This window comes from Portunus trituberculatus, chromosome 17, assembly GCF_017591435.1.
Source record: "Portunus trituberculatus isolate SZX2019 chromosome 17, ASM1759143v1, whole genome shotgun sequence".
In the NCBI taxonomy this organism is placed as follows: domain Eukaryota; kingdom Metazoa; phylum Arthropoda; class Malacostraca; order Decapoda; family Portunidae; genus Portunus; species Portunus trituberculatus.
Window position 1 is genome coordinate 24,600,375 of NC_059271.1, and position 7,500 is coordinate 24,607,874.

The following is a 7,500-nucleotide window of genomic DNA, read 5'->3' on the forward strand; positions in this document are numbered from 1 at the left end:
CCTTAGCTTCCTATCTAGAATTTTTCCCTTTTATTTTATTTTCTTCGTCTCCTTTACCGTTCTTATCTCCTTTCCCTGCTTTCTCTCGTTTCTGATCTCTTGTTATGTAATCTTTCTTCCTTTCTTCTCTCTGATCTTTAGCTTTTTTTGTCTTTCTTACTCTTCACCTTTGCCTTCTTCAGTGTCCATATTTTTATAGTCTTTTCTTTTGCCTCTTCCTTCTTCCCTTTTCCTGTTTTTTTTCTCTTGTTTTCTTTCCTTCTTTTGCTCCTTATCTTCCCTTCTTCTGATTCCTTTCCTTTGCCTTCTTATTTCCCACCTTCCCTTTTCCTCATTCTGCTTTTTCCTTCCTTCCATATTTTATCTTTCTGTCTTGTCTTCTTCTGTCATTTTCTTTTCACCTTCCCATCCTCAATCTACTTCTTTTTCCTCTTTTCCACTTTGATCTTCATCCTGCCTGTGAGTCTTTCCCTTCTTTCTTGCCACCTTCTCTGTTTCCTTGTGTTGTTCCTTTTTCTTCCCTCCTTTCTCTTTATCTTTTTACGAGTACGATCTCTTTTTGTTTTCCTCCTTCTCTAATTTCCATGCTTTGTCCCTTTTTCAAATTCGTATATTTCTTCTTTGTTACTCTTTTTTTTCATTTATACATTACTTACAATTAATTAATCTTGGTCATTTTACAGGTTAAAGGTGTATTTTGAGTACAGCCTATCTTAAAACCTAACCAAAAATACTATAAATTATGCTTAAGAGTTATAGAATTACAAATTAAATTGCAACAGAATTACAAATAAAATAACCAGGCGTTCACATACACTTTGAATTTTTGCAGCCCACACTCGGCAACACATAGGTCGTCCGGACACTTGTTCCCCGCTAGGCAAAAACTGTCTCTAGTGGTGTGTGGTGTGGGAGCGTGGTATAATCAGGGCTGAGGAGTCCTGGCCACTCCTCTCGTCTGTTTTCTTCGCTTCTCTCCTTCTTCTCATCCTCCTTCACCTTACCTTCTTCCTTTGGCGACATATGACCTTAGTGTTGTGGCGTCATGTTTTTAGTCAATTAATCAATCACTCAGTCACTCACTTAGTCAAGCAGTCAGTCTTCTCTCCTCCTCTCTCTTCTCCTCTTCCCCTTCCCATCTTTAATCATTGTGTTCCTTCTTCTTTCTTCATCCTTTCCTCCTCCCTCAATTTTGAAGGTAATTAGTTTTTAAAGACCTTCTTTCTTATTCTTTCTTCCTTCATTCCTATCCTTACTCTTCTCCCTTGTTTATTCATCTTCCTTCTCTCTTTTATATTTACTTTCTTTTAATTGTACTCTTTTCTTCCTTCTCTTTTTTATTCCTCTTCTTCTTTCTCCTTCTTCCTCTCATTCATGTCTTCTGTCTCCTTCCTTTTGTATCTTTTTTTCCCTTCTTTTTCTTCTCTTTCCTTACTGTATTTTCTGCACTCCTTCACTCGTACTCATCTTCAACTTTCTTCTCTTCCCCTTTCTTGTTCCTCCTTCCCTCCTTCACTTATAGATACCCTTTCTTCATATATCCTTTTTTCTTTCTCTCTCGTTTCTCTACTCTGTTCTCCCTCCTTACAGTTTTCCTGCGGTGTTCTTCCATTTTTCCTCCTACTTTGTTTCTCATATCTTCTCCGTCTTTTTCCTTCCTTCCTCCATCTATTCTCCACCTTCCTCCACACTTATCCATCATCTACCTGCTCCTCCTTTCCCTCCTCCCCCCCTCCTTATCTTTCGTACCTTCCTACCAGCAGGTTTCTCAGAGTTCCAAACGCTCTCTCGCCGTACCGTTGGTGTCGTGCCATCACTTACAGTAGGGGCAGGTGGTGGCGCCGTGCCTGACACCTGTTGCACGGCTCTTCACACCAATAACCCGACGTGATCAAGGGCGTACGCTGGTGGCTTTCTTTTTTTTTCTTGTTCTTTTTCTTGCTTTTTTTTCTTGGCCAGCCATTCATCAAGTGTGGCTTCGTCGTTTCACTCTCGCTACGACGCTGCATCCTTGCTGTTTTGTAGTGGTTTTCCCTGTTTTCTTGCTCTTTTTTTCTGTCCTCTCTCTCTCTCTCTCTCTCTCTCTCTCTCTCTCTCTCTCTCTCTCTCTCTCTCTCTCTCTCTCTCTCTCTCTCTCTCTCTCTCTCTCTCTCTCTCTCTCTCTCTCTCTCTCTCTCTCTCTCTCTCTCTCTCTCTCTCTCTCTCTCTCTCTCTCTCTCTCTCTCTCTCTCTCTCTCTCTCTCTCTCTCTCTCTCTCTCTCTCTCTCTCTCTCTCTCTCTCTCTTTTTCTTTTTATTTATCTGGTAGTAAGTGTTTTTCTTTTTTCTGGTTTCTCTTTTCTTTTTCTTGCTCTTTTTCCTTTATTTTTCTCCATTTCGCAATTTCTTTTTGGTTTCTCAGGCATTAAGTGTTGGTGTTTTTCTCTTTCTTCCTGGAATTTCTTTTCTCCTTTCTTGTTTTTTCTTTTTTTTCTTCTCTCTCTCTCTCTCGCTCTTTATTTTTTGTTTTCTCAGATTGTAAGTTATTTTTTGTTCCTGGTTTTTCTTTTCTCCTTTTTTTTTATCTTCTTCCTTTCATTTTTCTCTCTTCTTTTTCATTTCTCAGATAATGAATTGTGTTTTTCTTTTTTCTTACTGGTCTTACTTTTCTTCTTTCTTGCTTTTTCCTTCTTTTTCCTTCTTTCTCTCTTTCCTTTTTGCCTCTGTCGCTCTCTCTTTTTTTTTTTTTTTTTATTTTTTTGCTTTATTAGTTTGTAAATGTTGTTTTTTTTGTTCCTGGATTTACTTTTCTCATCTTTACCCTTTCACTTTTTTTTTCCATATATCAGCCATTAATTATGCTGTTTTTCCTATATCTTCCCTTTTTCCATAATTTTACTCATAGGTTTTCCTTTTTCTCTATTCTCAGTAACCGTATTATTTAGTTTGTCTTCCTTTTCCTCTCCTTTTTCCTTTTTTTTTTCCTTAGTCATAAATGTAGAATCTTTTCACTGACCTCCCTTCATTTTGTTGTCCTCTTAATTACTTTTCCCAACAACTGTAATATTTTCCCTGCCTTTACTTACTCCTTTCCTCATTCAAGCATGTATTTCCTCTCTTCCAATGATTAAAATCTTCTATCCCTGACCCTCTCTCTCTCTCTCTCTCTCTCTCTCACACACACACACACACACACACACACACACACACACACACACACACACACACACACACACACACACACACACACACACACACACACACACACACACACACACACACACACACACACACACACCTTTGTTTTGTTTCCCTTTATTTCTGCTCAAATTACCGAGGTCATTGTTTTGAAAGCGCCACAAGTGTTAAGTCCCTGGAACACCTGTACATACAAAGGAGCGGTGCTAATGACGCGGGTTATCAACTGGCGTTCAAGGAAAACAGGAAGGGAAACAGAATGGAAAAAAAGAGATAAAAAACAGGGGAGGGCGGAAAGAATAAAGGCCGGGGGAAGTAAAGAAATGAGACAATAATGATGGTGGAAGGGTACGGTAGAGGGGAGAGAGAGGAGGGTAGGTGGAAAGAATAGGTTGAAAGGATTGGGAAGTAAAGAAAAGAGGGAAAAGTGACGACGGAAAGGTTATTAATGATGGGTGTCACTCGGGGGTGAAGGAAGGGAAAAGGTTAGGGACTAGGAAAAGAGAAGGAAGGATTAAAAAAGAAGGGTAAAAAAAAAAAAAAGGTAAGGAGAATAGGAAGGGAAGTAAAAATAAGAGAGAAAGAAAAATGGTGGAGAAAAGAAAACGGACAAAATAGAAAGGAAAGTGTGGATAAAAGAAGAAAGGAAGGGATAGTAGGGATTGAAGAAAGTTAGAGAGAGAGAGAGAGAGAGAGAGAGAGAGAGAGAGAGAGAGAGAGAGAGAGAGAGAGAGAGAGAGAGAGAGAGAGAGTATATTTAATCTCTACTAATGCTACACAGATAAAAAGAAAAAGTATAAGTGATTTTCTCTCTCTCTCTCTCTCTCTCTCTCTCTCTCTCTCTCTCTCTCTCTCTCTCTCTCTCTCTTGCTCGCTCGCTCGCTCGCTCTTTACTGATTTACACAGGTATTGTTGGACTAAGAAGTTTTAATTGATCTTTTCTTTTCTCCTCATTTAAGCCGCTTACTTCTCAGCACGGTTGGTCGATGATAAGGTGTGTTATGCAGAGAAGCGGGTTCTTTATGTGCCTCTCATGTGTATCATTAATTACTGTCTACTGCAATTATGTCTACTACTACTACTACTGCTACTACTACTACTACTACTACTACTACTACTACTACTGCTACTACTACTACTACTACTACTATTATTATAAGTCTTTGAATCTATCTATCGGAATATATGTCTATCTATTTATGTATCTCTTCTTCACCTTTCCTCCTTTCTTCTTCTCTATTTTTCTTTTTTATCTCCCTGCGTCAGTCATTATCATTCCATCCATTCTTCCTTCATTTCCTTTCTTTCTTCATTCCTCTTTCCCTCCTGCAATTCTTCTCTTTCAAAACTTTTAGTGCCTTTTGGTGCACCACACTTGTCTTCTCTCCTCTTCATTCTTCTTTCCTTTGCTATCTCTCTCTCTCTCTCTCTCTCTCTCTCTCTCTCTCTCTCTCTCTCTCTCTCTCTCTCTCTCTCTCTCTCTCTCTCTCTCTCTCTCTCTCTCTCTCTCTCTCTCTCTCTCTCTTCTCTCTCTCTCCGTCTGTACTTCTATAACATTTTTTTTCCCTTCACGCCCTCACTCTTCCTTTTTTTTTTATTTGATCCTCTGTGCAGCATCACTATGTCTTCCTTTCTTCCTTCCTTTCTTCCTTCCTTCCTTACTTCCTTCCTATCTTCCCTTGCCTTCTCTCCTTCCCTCTCCATTTCCTCACTCACTCTTTTAAATTCTGTACACCACTACCACAACCATTATCATTCCTCTTCCCCAATTCTTTTCCTACCACACCATCACTCCTCCTCTCTCTCTCTCTTTGCCTAACTCGACCTCACTTCACTTCACTCACTCGCACCACCACCATCACTACCACCACCACAGCTACCACTACCACTACCACTACTGTCCATGGCCTTTTTCTCTTACCCCTCTATGCAGTTCTGGCCAGTGTCCGTCCCGTGTGAGGCGCAGTACCTAAACACAGTACAGCTGGTGCTTGAGCAAGTGGACCTGTTCAAGCGGGCGATCAGCAGCATCTCAGACTATGCCACCCTCGTTCACTCCGCCGACGGTAGGTGACGCGCTAAGACAAGGGAGAAGAGAGGATGGAATGTTTGGGTGAGAGAGCAGGAGAATAGAAAAATGGGTTAAGAAATGATGGCAGTTGGATTAGAAGGGTTGGCGTGAGAGATGAGTGTGGATAGGGCGAGCAGGAGAGCCCATAGGATTAGGAAAGGTGATGAGGAGAGAAGAGTAGGATAAAATAGGGTGGTTGTGATGAGAATGAGAGAGAGAGAGAGAGAGAGAGAGAGAGAGAGAGAGAGAGAGAGAGAGAGAGAGAGAGAGAGAGAGAGAGAGAGAGAGAGAGAGAGAGAGAGACAGAGAGAGAGAGAGAGAACTAACAGTTAGTAGACACATTAAAGACTAAAAGACATGAAAACGTTGATAAAACAAAGTGAAAAAAGAAAAACAGAAACAGATAGACAAAAAAATAAACAAGAGCAAACACACACACACACACACACACACACACACACACACACACACACACACACACACACACACACACACACACACACACTTACACAGATAGAAAAATACAAATAGACTCAGAAACAGACTAACAGACAGACACACAGACAGACAGATAGACAGACAGGTGAGTGAGCAAAGTAGGTAGACAAAAGGAATGCAGAAGGCTTTGATGACTTAATGAAGGGAAGGAAGGCAGTAAAAAATAGGGAGCTGAAGGAGATTGAACGCTGAAACAATGATACAGGACAAAAGAGAAAAAGATAAAAATAAGGAAAAAAAGTCGGATTAAGGAAACATGAGAGAGAGAGAGAGAAAGAAAAATGAAGGATAAGAGTGTAGGAAGAAAAAAAAATAGATAATGGAGAGAGAGAGAGAGAGAGAGAGAGAGAGAGAGAGAGAGAGAGAGAGAGAGAGAGAGAGAGAGAGAGAGAGAGAGAGAGAGAGAGAATAAAACTTTGAAATACTCCCAAGGTTAGAAGAGGAGATCGCAAAGAACGATTAAACGGAGGAAACAAGACGAAGAGAGAGAGAGAGAGAGAGAGAGAGAGAGAGAGAGAGAGAGAGAGAGAGAGAGAGTTTTCAAGTAAGAGGGGAGAACATGAATAGATATTAAAAATGGTGAGAGGTGGAGAAAGTGCATTAACTAAAAGAGAAGGAGGAGGAGGAGGAGGAGGAGGAGGAGGAGGAGGAGGAGGAGGAGGAGGAGGAGGAGGAGGAGGAGGAGGAGGAGGAGGAGGAGGAAGAGGACCAGAAAGGAAGACGAGAAAAACAAAGGAAGGAAGGAAGGAATGGGAGAAACTAAAAATAAAAGTAAAAGTAGAGGTAAGAAGGGAGAGAGAGAGAGAGAGAGAGAGAGAGAGAGAGAGAGAGAGAGAGAGAGAGAGAGAGAGAGAGAGAGAGAGAGAGAGAGAGAGAGAGAGAGAGAGAGAGAGAGAGAGAGAGAGAGAGAGAGAGAGAGAGAGAGAGAGAGAGAGAGAGAGAGAGAGAGAGAGAGAGAGAGAGAGAGAGAGAGAGAGAGACTTTGCAACTATTGGTCTCTCTCTCTCTCTCTCTCTCTCTCTCTCTCTCTCTCTCTCTCTCTCTCTCTCTCTCTCTCTCTCTCTCTCTCTCTCTCTCTCTCTCTCTCTCTCTCTCTCTCTCTCTCTCTCTCTCTCTCTCTCTCTCTCTCTCTCTCTCTCTCTCTCTCTCTCTCTCTCTCTCTCTCTCTCTCTCTCTCTCTCTCTCTCTCTCTCTCTCTCTCTCTCTCTCTCTCTCTCTCTCTCTCTCTCTCTCTCTCTCTCTCTCTCCTTCCGATCTTCTCCTCTCCTTCCTTCTCGTCTTCTTCCTTTCACTTGCAAATTTGTCTTCCTCTTTCACGTCTTTCTTCCATTATTTCCAGCACTCTTCTCTTCCACTTTCCTCCTTTCAACCTCTTCCTCTCCTCCTTAATAATTTTTCCTCTTCTCTTCTCCTTACTTCTCATATCTCCTCTATTTTTTTTCCTCTTTCCTCCTCAGTCTTCATTTTATATTTGTTTTATTTTCTTTTTCCCCGTATTTCCTTTTTCCCTCTTCTTTTAACTCTCTCTCCTTTCCTCTTTTATCTTCTCTCTTCCCTATCTCTGTTTCCTTTCATTTTTTTTTATCTATTTTTGTCTTCTCTGGATATTTCTTCTCTTTCTTACCTTTTCTTCCTTTTTCTTTTTTCTTCACCTCTGTCCATTCTCGCATCTCAGGCTCTCTCTCTCTCTCTCTCTCTCTCTCTCTCTCTCTCTCTCTCTCTCTCTCTCTCTCTCTCTCTCTCTCTCCTTCCTCC

General features: G+C 41.0%; 1 pseudogene; it reads left to right on the top strand.

Moving 5' to 3' along the window:
• The window catches only part of LOC123504778, a 76,990-nt pseudogene that overhangs the window by 18,516 nt on the left and 50,974 nt on the right, over positions 1–7,500 (top strand).